The sequence below is a fragment of the Podarcis erhardii genome (genome assembly GCF_964252035.2).
Source record: "Podarcis erhardii genome assembly, chromosome: Z".
In the NCBI taxonomy this organism is placed as follows: domain Eukaryota; kingdom Metazoa; phylum Chordata; class Lepidosauria; order Squamata; family Lacertidae; genus Podarcis; species Podarcis erhardii.
In genome coordinates, this window is record NC_138504.1 from 16799906 (window position 1) to 16814028 (window position 14123).

The following is a 14123-nucleotide window of genomic DNA, read 5'->3' on the forward strand; positions in this document are numbered from 1 at the left end:
GGCGATGGCAGGCAAAAGACAGAAAGCTTCCTTTTGAAACCCTTAATAAAATATAAGTGTTGGATAACTGGCTACATGCTTTTCTCTTTGAGAAAGTTTCATATGCTCAGGGACTGAGTCCTGATAAGAAATATGAATGCATTTCAACATCAAAAACCTTGGAAGAAATGCAAAGCAGAAGAGAAAGACAGCTGGAGGTAGCTTGGAGGAGGAGAGGAGCTGACATCCATACAGATGACCTGCACAAAGCAATGCACACATCCTAGAAAACAGAGGCCCATAATGGGGGGGGGTTGATGGGGGGGGATTCAGGTGTATTTTTGCTTTTGGACATAGGATGGACAGGAAGATATAGGAACATAGGAAGCTGCCTTATATTGAGTTAGGCTATTTGTCCATGGGGTCACGAAGAGTCGGACACGACTAAACAACAACAAAATTTTTCCATTTAGTTCATGACTGTCTATGATGAGTGGCAGTGGCCCTGCGGGATTTCAGAGTAGGTTATCTCCCAGCGGTACCTGGAAATACTAGGGATTGACATTGGGACATTCTGCACTCAGAGTGAGTGCTCTGTGACTCACCTATGCTGCCTAGAACCTGTCTGGAAGCTCCTTCGAACAGGATGAGACTGCAGGTCCAAGGTTATAGGTAGGGGTCTTCCCCAGTCCTACCTAGGAATGGGGGATGAAATTTATTTCAGTTCACATTTAATTATGAATGTACCTAATTTTCCCTTTCAAAAAGAATGCACAAAGCAAAAACAGCTATTCTTCAAAATTTGCATTTTTTTAAAAAAAGCACTGCAATGCAGTTCTCCAGCCAAGTCATGTTTACAAAAATTCATGAACTAGAGGAAAGCATGAATTAAAATGCATAGATAAGGAAAGATGAAAGACAAAAATGCATTATTTTACGGGAAAATGCTTTGCAAATATGTATATATTAGGCTAAACTGCAGGTAAAAAAAATTGTAAAGAGAAATTCACATAAAAATGCTGATGAGGATGTTTAGAAATACAAATTGATGTGGAAAACTGAACTTAAGCCTGAAAAAAGGAGAACTGAGAGAAACTCAAATTGTCAAATTTGCTCATCCCTGGTCCATTTTGGAGATACCAGGGATTCAACCTAGCTCCTTTTGCATGCAAATCAAATGTCCTGCCACTGGGTTACAGCCATTCTCCTTGAATAGAAGGCAAATGGATTTGAGGATGGTGCAGAACAGAATTGGTGAGAGGTGTGGCCTCAGACAGGTGAGTATTGAGGACAAGATAGAGAGGCTTGGAAGACCTCGTTCAGCCTGCAAGTCTGGGATTCTCATCTCTGCCTTACAAGGATCTGAGCAATAGTGTTTTTCTGAGTAACTATTGTATAGTACAGGGATGTGGAACAGGATCTGGCTAAGAGGGTGGATCCTTTCCCCTCCTGCCCTCAACCAAGTGGGAAAGGGGCCACCTACCTGTCTTTGAACATCTAGTTTGAAATTAGGCAGTAGAACAGCACTTTGCAAGCCCCGATGACCAGCTGATTGTTGGGACTTGTGAAACACCATGCATGGGACTTTATGCAGGGCTTTGCAGGTGTTAGAAAACCACCTTTTGACCTAACTGTGTCTCTATTCTACCGAGAGTCAGTGTGGTGTAGTGGTTAAGAGTGGTAGTCTTGTAATCTGGTGAACAAGGTTTGCGTCTCTGCTCCTCCACATGCAGCTGCTGGGTGACCTTGGGCCAGTCACACTTCTTTGAAGTCTCTCAGCCTCACTCACCTCACAGAGTGTTTGTTGTGAGGGAGGGAGGGAAAGGAGAATGTTAGCCGCCTTGAGACTCCTTAGGGTAGTGATAAAGCAGGATATCAAATCCAAACTCTTCTTTTTCCTCTTCTACTCATCTAAGGTCACATATGACCTCAGTTAGGATGGAGGATGTGGGTTTGCCAAAATGGTCTTGTGGACCAAATGGGGAAGTCTGATAAGCTACAGTTTCCCCACTGCTGGTTTTGTGGGTATCAGCAGGGGATATACATAGGACATCTCAAGAACTCCAAGTCCTACAACGCTGACCAAGCAGAGTCAAAAGGCTAGGCTCCAAGTATGTATACCAGGCCTGGCCAATCCAGATATGCTTTGTTGTCTGCCAATCACAAGAGAAGAAGTTGGACACCTGAAATACTCTTCTGGTCCTGAAAGGGCTTTGAACTCTGAAAGCACACAATTCAGATAATCTCCTAGAATTGATGTCATTCTCAGTCTCTGATGACATGCAGTTCTTAATATATTGCCAAAATTCTTTTTCCCAAAAAGAGCACATTACTGGACCTCTACTTTATTTAACTTTATTTTATAAATTGTAATCCTAAAATTTATTTTATAAAGTGTAACCCTAAACCACCAACTATTTAAAAATATCCTTATGTACAACAAAATCATTAAAACATAAAATAATAAAATACAGAGTATTGGTTCCAGCAATACTCTGTTGACTCCACAGCAATCTCCTGTGAATTTGATTTACTGACTTTTTTTCAGAAGCTTCTAGGCGCTGATAGTGACTATATTTTGGGTCAGTGGCTATGCTTGGGACCAAATGTATCATTTTAGTATCACTGGAAAAGCTTTCCTTTTTTCCTTTTACACTGATAATCAGGTAAATCCACCCTTCCCTATAAAGTGAACATATTTTCAGGAGGCTCAGATTCAAGGACTAAGTAACAAACACTTCAAATAAACTCCAAAGTCTGCATGCACAGCACTGTGAAATCTATACAAGGAAGGCAGAAACAATCCAGTCTCATCTTCAGTGGCAATAAACCTTCTTGCAGCTGTAGGAAAGGTAGGCAGCCTAAAGATAAGTTGTTGGGGATAAAAAGGTGATATTTATAGTGCCAATGTTTTCCTTATTCATAAATCAAGCCAAGCTTGGAATGAAATTTCAACATAAAACCCCAATCTCTTTTTAAAAATGGGGGATGCAAGAAATGGAAGGAGAAGTTGAAAAAAGAAGTTCCAATTAAAATGAATTATTCTACAACATAGTGGTAAATATATTGAGGGGCAAGTGGGAATGTCTGCATGAGCTACACCAGCAGCCAACATGGACCCTTCCAGATATTGGACTTGACCGTCCCCCAATCAGCCATAACCAGTAGGTACAATGCTCAAAGGTGATGGGAGAGGCACCAAGCTTGCTTTCCCTGAGCTACAACATTTGGCAGATCTATTAGCCATGTCCTAGCAGCCAAAAAATCAGCATCATTATGAAAGGGAGTTTATGTGCATTAAGAAGTATGTGCATAAGGCTCATTCAAGGGGAAGAGGAGACGTAACCCTGCTTTCTCTTCTGCCATTCTATTTCCCGCTACAAATGTGGTCAATTAGAAGCCTCATGTGTCTACTAGAGACCTTCTTAGTACAAACATTGTCACTTTTAACTTCATAACTGCAGCTATCTTATTTATTTATTTATTTATTTCACGAAATTTCTGGACCATTTGTTGTAAAAGCAAAACAAGACATCAAACCAATTTTACTATTGGTGCTATATAACAGTGTCAGCTGTAATACTGTAAGAATGGGCTATAGTCACTTTTAGGGGGATGGCAGGTTTAATTTCATCTAAAATATCAAATGCTGGGATCATAATTTCAAATGTGATCTCTTCTGAATATTCTGAAAACACTTGCCCTCTGACATTTCAAGGTAATAAATTGGCAAGCCTGCTGCTTAGCTCAAGGGTACCTATCCTGTATTTGCTATGCAAGTGATCCCCCACCTTCTGACAACTCTACACTGTGTTAACAGAAATGGGGTCTTATCAAGTCATGTCAAGGTTTCAGGGACTATGAGTCCCATCTTCCCTTTTGAGATGTAAAGGAGAATCATATAAACACAGTGCTGGAATTAATATTCATTGCCTATTTCTTGAGAATGATAGAAAGCTCTCCCCAAACCAATCTGACATCGCAATATGAACAGATTGAGCATCAGAAATAGAGCAAAGTCTGAAGCAAATATTTATTCCTTTCACAGTAGTCAACCAGATGCCAATAAGAAGCCTGTAAGCAGGGCCTAAGTGCAAAAGCTTTTTCTTCACTTGCCATTCCTGGCAGCTGGTATACAGAGACAATACTTCCTCCTACAGTAGAAGTAGAACATAGCCATCAGAGCTAGTTGCCTCTGGTAGCCTTATCCTCCATGAATTTGTCTCATCCCCTTTTAAAGACATCCAGGTTGATGGCCATCATGGCATCTTGTGGTAGTGAGTTCCAGAGTCTGAGGATGTGCTGGGTGAAGCTGTTTTTCCTTTTTATACTGAATCTTCCAACATTTAGCTTCATTGGATTGCTCCAGGTTCTAATATTCTAAAACAGGGGTGTCCAACAGGTGGACAGCGATCAACTGGTTGATCCCTGGGAGGTTTGGGTTGATCACGGGCTCTTTTTCCTTTGTGTGGGAAAAAGAGGACCCGGACCCGGACCCGCCCCCTTGCCCCGTCCTCCATTCACACATGATCACTAGAACGGAAGACGGAGTTTTCGCTGTGAAGTTGTTTGTTTCCTGCTCGATCTCTTAGTGAGCGACTTTTTCCTTTCTCCCCTAAAGTAAGCTCAACATTTTTGACCTGCCTTTCTAAAGAAAGGTCAACAACTTTGACCTGACCCCCCCCCAAAAAAAGGGGTAGATCACTGCCAGTTTTTTATTCTGTGAGTAGATCACAGTCTCTTGGGAGTTTGACGTCCCTGTTCTAAAAGTTCTTTCTGCCCACTTTATTCACACCATGCATAATTTTCTACACCTCTATCATGTCCCTCTCTTAGACACATTTTTTTCTCCTAAGCTAAAAAGCCCAAAGTGTCATAAACGTTCCTCACATCCGGTCAACAAAACTACAATCCTATGTCCTGGAATTTGATGCAGCCTTGGCCAAGGTGAGATTATTTGCCAGTGATGCCTACTTTGATAGGTTGCTGACCTTTAGGATCTCAGGAAGAGGTTTTCCCTGCCACCTGCTATCTGTTGCTTGCACCTGAAGTGCCAGAGGACCTGGGCATTTCTGCATTCAACGAAGAAGCTCTACCACCTAATCATAATTCTCCTTTCCTCGAATACTTACTTGAAACTCATTCCCACTGCACATCAGAGGTATGGCTTCTGAATAAGAATCAATGCTTTCCCCCCCAGGGGGTACTCAAGGATACACAGTATCGGCTCCTCTTTTTGTTGTTAAAAAACGTGGCACTCACTGTAACAACTTCACAGTGAGTACCAGCACCTATTTTTCTAGGAGGGAGGGGGAATCACTGATAAGAATCATACAAGGAGTTTGTATATAAGAAACCCACCTGTGCATTGCACAGGTTTGAAGTAGGATCCCTTGGGATCCTATCTAACTCTATAGTTCTATGAGACCTAAGGCCCAGGAGTCAAATGTGACTCTACATGCCCCCTCTGTCTGACCCTTGGGATTCTCTGCAAGAAACACACTCTTCCCATCTGCATTTCCCCCCACAGACCGCATTCCTGCCTGACCTTGGCTAGATCACGACACATCAAAAAAGCATTTCAGGAAAATGCGTTGCAAACCGCAAAGTGGGAAATCACATTGGCGAAAGACAGAACTCCACACCGCCAACTGGTGTCACAGTGTTATAATGCATTAAAATGCTTTTTCTTTACTAATGTAGCTGAGTCCCTTGATTCACATCCTCTTTGTTTGTTGGATTGGAATGTGTCTGATGATTCTTCTTGCTTGTGTGGTTGAAGGATAAAGAGGGGTGCAGGTGTGCAGAAAGCGCTCTACTATGCAAAGCTAAGTGTAATATTATTTGGACCGCCCACCTATGTCTGTGGCCCTGGTCACCACTGGAATGTGCCCTATGTAAGGTGGCCCAGAAGGAAATGTGACCCTCAGTCTGAATAAATTCTTCACCCTATACTGCAGCAAGACAGGGAACTTGGATTGCAGGGCATAGTCATTTCCCTTCAACCCAGCTCCAGCTCTCTGCCTGCTGATGTATAGGATCAGTAATGTAAAGGGTTACTAGGCAAAGATGGCTGATAATGGTCTCTTCCTGTGGACATAATAACCTGGCTATCAAAGTAATGGAGAAAGAATCAGCAGGAGCCCACTGGAACCTCAACATTGTAACCCTTATCCTTGCTATGATTGCTTTCCACCATAAAAATCATGAAAAAAAAATTTTTTTTTACAAGGTCATGGGCAAAATTACTAACGGGGAAAAAAGAATTTAATAATAGATGTAGTATTTTTCCCCTTTTGGGGTTTATGCCACAATTTTGTCTTATTATGACTTATTGGGAGAAACCCCAGTAGAGAAACAGCATCTATTATTAAAAACTCTTACCAGATATTCCTGGAAGACCAACTGGTCTGGTGGTGATAGCCTCATATTGCTGTCATGTTAGCTTTGCTTACCACTAAACAAACCTATTTTTTCTCTCCCCCTTCTCTTAGTTTCAGCAGAAAAGTACCTCTGAAACTGCAGCATTTAAAATACCATTTACGTCTATTGCTCTTAGGTGCCCCATCATAATTCCAGCTGCAAAAGTGGTTTTTCCTGTGGCATTTGGCTGTTGATATATTACACACACACACACACACACACACACACACACACACACACACTTTTTGAAAATGGGGGGGGGGAGGAGGCCTGATGTTGCATAGCAAACAATATTATTATTTTTAATTTTACCGAGCTTTTGCATTATGAAGGTGTGAAAAGGATCTCCCTTCCAGTTAAGCAGTCCCTTCCAGTTAAAAAATCGGGGGCCCTTCCATCATCTCCTACCAGAATGACCTTTCTCTCTTTGGCTGCGGCTGAGGCCAAAAGTTTTGATTAAGCCCCCAATAAATTTTCCTAGTTGCATTGACCTTCTTAAGGCTTTCACTGATATCCTTCGGACATTTTGCTTGCACAAGGACCTTCAAAGTTGCTTAGAATCTTGTTTGGATCCAGTGCTCATCCAATGATACATTTCAACTTAGCCTTTTAGTTCTGTCACTGTGTGCATTTTTAAACAAAACATTCATAAAACAACAGTAACTTCATCAAATACCTCAACAACTCTTAGTTCCCCACTTTCAACTGATGCCTGAAGACAGAGAGGGGGCCTGCCAGATCTCCCATAGCAGGGAACTCCATAACCTAAATTAGGGGCTCCCAAACCGTCAACCAAGGACCACCAGTGGTCCTCAAACTTCCTTCTGGTGGTTCATCATATATCTGTAAAAATGCAATTAAAAATAATTCAGCATCTAACATAGCATATTGCAACTGCTGCACCAGGAAGAAAAATCATGAGCTGGTCTGCCCAAGACCTTTAGCAATTTTCAAGTTTCCCATGGGGAGTGGGGAACTGACCCTGATGTCACAAATAGGTAGACCCTGCTTCTTGTGCCCACCAGCCTTAGAATCATAAAGGCAGGCCTCTTCTAACACCCGGCATGCACGGGCAAGTTCACAGAAGTAGAGGTGGTCTTTCATATATCAAGAACCCAAACAGTTTGAGGCACAACAGCTATCCTGCACTAGATTAGCAAAGGCTGGTTGTCATAGACAGCTGAGCTAGACCAGAGTCTGGTGATGCAGTGCCTCAGAGGTCCACCAAAGTGCTGGAGCCACTCTCTGATTGACTACCAAGACAGCTAGGCAGAGTGGGGAGGGAGGTGGTGACAGCACTTTGGGAGGGAGAATAAAATGATCAGTTTCTGAGAAAGTGTTCAGATAGTTAAGGAGATAGTTAAAGGGGAAGAGCTGGAGTGAGATATTTTAAAAGATAGTTTGGGGATGGAGAGTTAGTGAGTTGATTCTGGTCTCTGTGTGTAACATCCACTCTGAGGGAAATATCTACAGCTAGAGAAAGGAGTCTCTGAACTTAGATAGAAAGACAGTGTGTAGTGTCTTGGGAGAGCCTTCAGACAGGAGTTAACTGGGGGTGGGGCTAAATTTGAGCAGAAGTAGCAGCTGTGAGGTTACAGTCTACTGAGGTCTCATTTCAGTCAGGAGGGGATAGATATTCTAGAAAGAGAAGGCTACCAACCCAGTTAGGAGGGGCGTGGTGACCCTCTGGGTTTGTTATACTGCTAGGAGTACCTCAGGAATGTGATTGTTAAGAGGTTGAGAAACTGAGAGAAAGTATCTTATTGGCTAGGAACCAAAGTATTGAACTGTGAAGGAAGCTGTGCATTAAGCTTGTTTAAGAACCTAAGTATTAAGCAGTAACACCTATGCAATTAAGTTAAGGAACTGAAGTACCTGGGAATAAGCTGAGCATTTACCACCTAGTCTAGAAACCTGTAACATCTAACTGAAGAGTAATAAAATAAGCAGCTGAAGTTTAAAAGAAGCTGTGCATTTACAACCTTATTTAGAAGCCTGTAACATCCACTAGCTTTAGTATAATTATTAATAAGTTAACTATTTCCTGAAAGAACATTATCTCCCAACACATCGTTTGTTTTATCAACACTGTTCTGTATAATAAATCTTTCTTATTTGTTCAACTTCTGCCTGAGTCTTCAAACATCTAAGCTTAACCTCACACAAAAACTGAAAGGTAACCCATGGTGGTTATATAGGGCATACAAAGGGGGTTTGCTGCACTAGTTTAAGGCTTTAAAGGTAAAACAAAACAAAACAAAAAACCCTGCACAATTTGGGTGCAGACTGTTGTCTTTCCCCTTAACATCAGTGGGAGTTAATAGCTTCACCAGTTTCATAATGGTACTTTCCCCTTCAGAGGAGTTATGGGATAGCGCTGAGACACTTTAGGACTTAATGAAGGACTTCTGATTGCTGCTCTCCATGCCCAAAGAGAGAAATTAAAAATCCAAAACTATTGTGATGGCGGGGGGAGGGGGGAGGAGGTATGCAGCCATTATTTCTTGCTTTCCATTCTTCCAAAATCCTTTTTTCTGCCACTTTGCAGGGAAACAAATGATTTTCAAAAGGTTCTTCTTCCAACTCAGCAACTTCCCCTGCTTCCCCCCCTAACCTGATAAAGCGAGCATGTTTGTTTTAATGTGCTTGTGGCTTATCAATGCAGTTGTCAAAAAAACGGGCATTCACAGGCAGCCTACAGGTGTCGTTGACATTTATGGATCCCATTTTCTCTAAATAGGCTCTCTTTGCATTGAGATTGCATTCCAAGACTCCTTTCAAAACAATTTTATTTCACTTTGAAGTGAGAATATTTTTTTTTCTCACTTTGCTTTTAACATTTCCATTTTTAACATTTTTGTCCTCAGGGATGAACACAAAAAACCTAATTCTTCCTTCCTTCATGATAGCCTCCCCACAGCCCAGCCTGGCCTCTAGCATAATACAGTCACTAAAAAAATGTGAACTGCAAACCAAGAAGTCCACAGCCAAAATCTCAGGTCACAAGTTGTCCTTGGGCAAACAGCCATTTTCTCAGCCTCAGTTTCCTATCTGCCATATGGAGATAAAACTCCTTCTTTCTGCGTATAAGTAAAGATTCTCATGATAAGATGTACATAATATGTGCATGTGGTAATTTAATGTATGTATTATATATCTCACTATAGTGAGGAAGACTACGACCAGTTGACTTGTGTGCCTGCTCAAGGATATCTACATTAACCTTTTGACCCACACTTTCCAGGCATGGGTCCATGCTTAAAAGCTCCATGTCTGAACATTGTTTTCCCCCGCTGAGCTTTCCTTGTGAAAACCCACTCTTTAAAGCTGAATCAGAGCATCAGTTTGGGTTTTCTGTGGATTGACGTTTGCTCCAAGTGAGCTTTAGAGAGCAAGTTTTTGTGGGGAAAGCACTGGAACCAAAGAAAGGGTGCTCAGACACAGAGATTTAAGTTATGGAGCATGGCTGGGAAGACATACATGGCCACCTCACCCATTTTACATTTCTCTCCCTCTGGGGAGATCTGCCTCAAGGCCCCACAGGTCATGATAGACCTGGCATATGGTTGACCCCCTCCCTCCATACACTTTCCCCCAACACTACAAGTCCCTGAAGGCTGCACAAGTCCTGGTTCTAGGCTGAGTCAACCGTCCTCATACTTCCCCAACAGCAGGGAAGCTTTGCAAGCCCAGCTATGAGGTTGAGTTCTCTCCTCTTCCTTCTGCTTCCTCTAGCAGGTAGTGGTGGAGTTGTCTCAAACAGTCCAGAGGTTACTGACTGCCAGTGTGGGGGAAGGATATCTGGAGGCATCAAAGACCCACTGTGACCAACTTGATATGCACTTTGAAAATAAAGTCACTTGACTTTGGAGTAATCTTGAACTCCAGTTGAAGTATTCAGTGCCACTATTGATGATGTTTTGTGTGTTTGGTTTCACCTTACGTAATCAGCTGGCGGGACATGGGTGGCGTTGTGGGTTAAACCACAGAGCCTAGGACTTGCCAATCAGAAGGTCGGCGGTTCAAATCCCCATGATGGGTTCAGCTCCCGTTGCTCGGTCCCTGCTCCTGCCAACCTAGCAGTTCAAAAGCACGTCAAAGTGCAAGTAGATAAATAGGTACCGCTTCAGCGGGAAGGTAAACGGCATTTCCGTGCGCTGCTCTGGTTCACCAGAAGCAGCTTAGTTATGCTGGCCACATGACCTGGAAGCTGTACGCCGGCTCCCTCGGCCAATAAAGCGAGATGAGCGCCGCAACCCCAGAGTCGGTCACGACTGGACCTAATGGTCAGCAGTCCCTTTACCTTTAATCGGCTGGCATGGACAAAGTCCTGGCATCTGACCACATGCCCCCTCAAACTCTGTCCCTTTTAGTTTATCAAATATAGCAGAGGGATTATGACTCGCTGGGTTCAGAGTGTGGTTAACACATTGCTACATGAGGGGGTGGTTCCTGCTGCATTGAAAGAGGCATTTGTGGAAACCAGCTGTGGACCCTTTGGATTAGAACAGCTTTAAGTCAGTTGCCAATACCCTCTTCTTGGGGAAGGTGGTGGAGAGGGCTGTGGTGGGACAGCTGCAAGCATTCTTGGAGGACACAGATTATTTAGATGTATTTCAATCTCGGTTCAGACTTGGTCATGAAACTGAGTCAGCTTTGGTCACCTTGGTGGATGACCTTTGCAGAGAGTAGAATAGAGGGAGTGTGACCTTGCTCCTGCTTCTTGATCTTTCATCAGCATTTGATACCACTGACCATTGTATCCCCCCAACCAGCTCCAGGGAATGGAAATTCCTCATTTGGAACCAATTGCAATGGTTTCAATCCTATCTTCAGGACTGAGTCCAGAGAGTAGGATTGGGAGAGTGCCTTTCAGCCCCCTAGTGGCTAGGTTATCTCCAGCACTATTTAGTATCTACATAAAGCCATTGGGGGTGTCGGGGTATGGTGCCATCAACATGCTGATAACACTCAGCTCTGTTTGTGTATAACATCTGAATCAGGGTAGGCCTAGGCTCCGTGGTGAAATGCATATCGTAAAACAAGCTGAGCTTGAATCCTAGCAAGACAGAGGAAGTGAAGGCGAATAGTTCTCATGTCCAAGATACTGGTCAGTTGCTTACCCTGGTTGGACTCTCCTGGAAGGAGCAGGCTTCCAGTTTGGGGGTGCTTCTGAATCCAGCTCTGTCACTGAATCCAGCTCAAGTAGCCTCTGTGACTAGAAGTGCCTCTAGCCAAGTGCAGCTGGTTTGATAAATATGGTCATTCCTGGACCAGGAAAGCCTTGCTTCAGTAGTAGTAGACTGGATTACTACAATATGCTCTACCTGGGGGTTCAGTCATGCTTGATCTGGAAGCTGCAGTTGGTGAAGATTGCTGACAGGAGCAAGGCCTTACCAGCATATAACACCTGTGCTCAAAGATCTGCACTGGTTAGCTATTTGCTATCGGGACACATTCAAGGTGTTACTATTAGTAAATAAAGCACTTAACAAAGTGCAACTAGTTTACCTACAAAATCACCTTACTCTGCCTGTGCCCACTTGACTGCTTCCATCAACAGAATTGGTATCACCCTAGGCGCCACATAATACCCGATCCGCATTTGCAATAAGTTGATTGTTTAGTGTGGCAGCACCTGCACTTTCAAACTCCATGCCTATTGAAACCAAGCAGGAAACTTTACCGTACTCTTTTCAGCACCTGCTAAAACATTCCTCTTTAGACAAGTCTACCCAGATGCTTAGAAAGTAGAGGTAATTTTATTCTGCTTCAGTACCTTAACTTTTTTTCATGTTTTAAAGTAGGGTTTTGAATTTCCCTTGATTTTACTGTTTTATCTTTTGTATCTTTTGCTTTGAGGATTTGTTTGTTTGTTTGTTTGTTTGTTACCATCAAGTGGTGTATACATTTTCTGAAATAGATAGATACAGTAGATAGATATAGATAGATGATAGATAGATAGATAGATAGATGATAGATAGATAGATAGATAGATAGATAGATAGATAGATAGATAGATGATAGATAGATAGCTCTGCTAACAGAGGCCAAAGGCTCAGCCAAAGTCCTGCATCCTATTCTCAAAAGAAAGTCCCAAAGCAGGACATGAGAACATCAGCACTCTCCCCACTAGTGATTGGCAGCAACTGGTATTCTTCTGACATGGTACCTTGGGCCAGTCACACTTCTTTGAAGTCTCTCAGCCCCACTCACCTCACAGAGTGTTTGTTGTGGGGGAGGAAGGGAAAGGAGAATGTTAGCCGCTTTGAGACTCCTTAAAGGGAGTGAAAGGCGGGATATCAAATCCAAACTCTTCTTCTTCTTCTTCTACTGAAAGAGACATAGGTAAGTTCCCAAGTTATTCTCTCAATCAGGCCCCGATTAGAACTAGACCCACTCATCTTCAGTGTGGTGACTACATCTTGTGCCTTCACACTACAGCCTTGAGACAACTCTTAGGTCCTGAACCACTGGCTGAAAACCAGTTAACTCACTATGTAATTTCAAATAACTTTTTTTTTAACAACCATCCATATGTCATTGGTTTTTTTGCATCACACCTTTTAAAGACAAACCACTTTTAAATTCAGGCTGTCAGCCAGCTCATTAAAAATAGCCATCCTTTTAGTGATGCTGAACAAAAAGCCCTCTATGAAAAATCTAACACCTTGGTTGGTGAAGGCTGCAGCTTTAAGTGTGAGTCGAACGAGAGAGGGTGAAGCTATATTGAAACAGATTTTGTAAGAAAATTATTTTATGACAAAAAGACAAAACTTGTTCTTCCTCATTCCAAGGGCTTCATTTACCTGTCAGTCATCCTGCATAGATCAAAGCTCCTTCCTGGGTTCTTTCTTGAACACATGCAAAGTCTCTTATTCCCATTCCTCCACACCCACCCAAGGAGTGCTTTATTTACACACATTTCATTGTGGCCCTTGTGGATCCATCACTTGCTGGAAGGAGGATGGGGAGTGGCGAACACAGCTAATGGATGGGAATAGAACAAGCATATAACAAGCTTCAAAAGAACAGCCTATTACAAAACTTAATAACCCTTATAAACCTTGTCATTTTTAACATTTTGCTGTTGTGAGAATGAATGGCAACTGTTTAAGTCTGAATTAGGGATGAGCAGAAGAATCATTTGGTTCACATCCAAGGAGTGCTGGGATTTATTCCACCTGGCCGTGACTTTGCATAGGCCCAGCATAACCCAAGGCACTTAGTCTTCAGTGCCTTTACAACCCCCACATTGTGACCTTTGGAATTGTAATGCAAGACTGAACATGTTCTGGAGATGGTTTCCACCTAGGGCCAGCCCAAGACATTTTGCTGCCTGAAGCAGCGAAGAACAAAATCATTCCTGTCCCTGCATTTGATGGACAGAAATGGACCAGACTGCCAATTGGATCTTACTTCAATACTAGTAATTGGGTAGTGTTCTTCACCACACTTGAGGGCAGCAGCTAGTTATGGGGGGTGCAGAGCAAACCATGGGGCAAACACAAGCTTGTTTTCCACTAGAAGGGTATAGCTGGGGGTGGGGAGCTTAGAAGGAACAGCTGAAAGAGCATTCACTGCTGCCTCTCAGCAATTGCCAGCTGAGGCCATTGTCACTCTGCCTATTGATAGGGCCAGCCCTGTCACCTTGCAACCTTGTGACACTAAAGATCATCACTTAGCAAAATCCCATTGGTTACATGGCACTGCCATGCAGC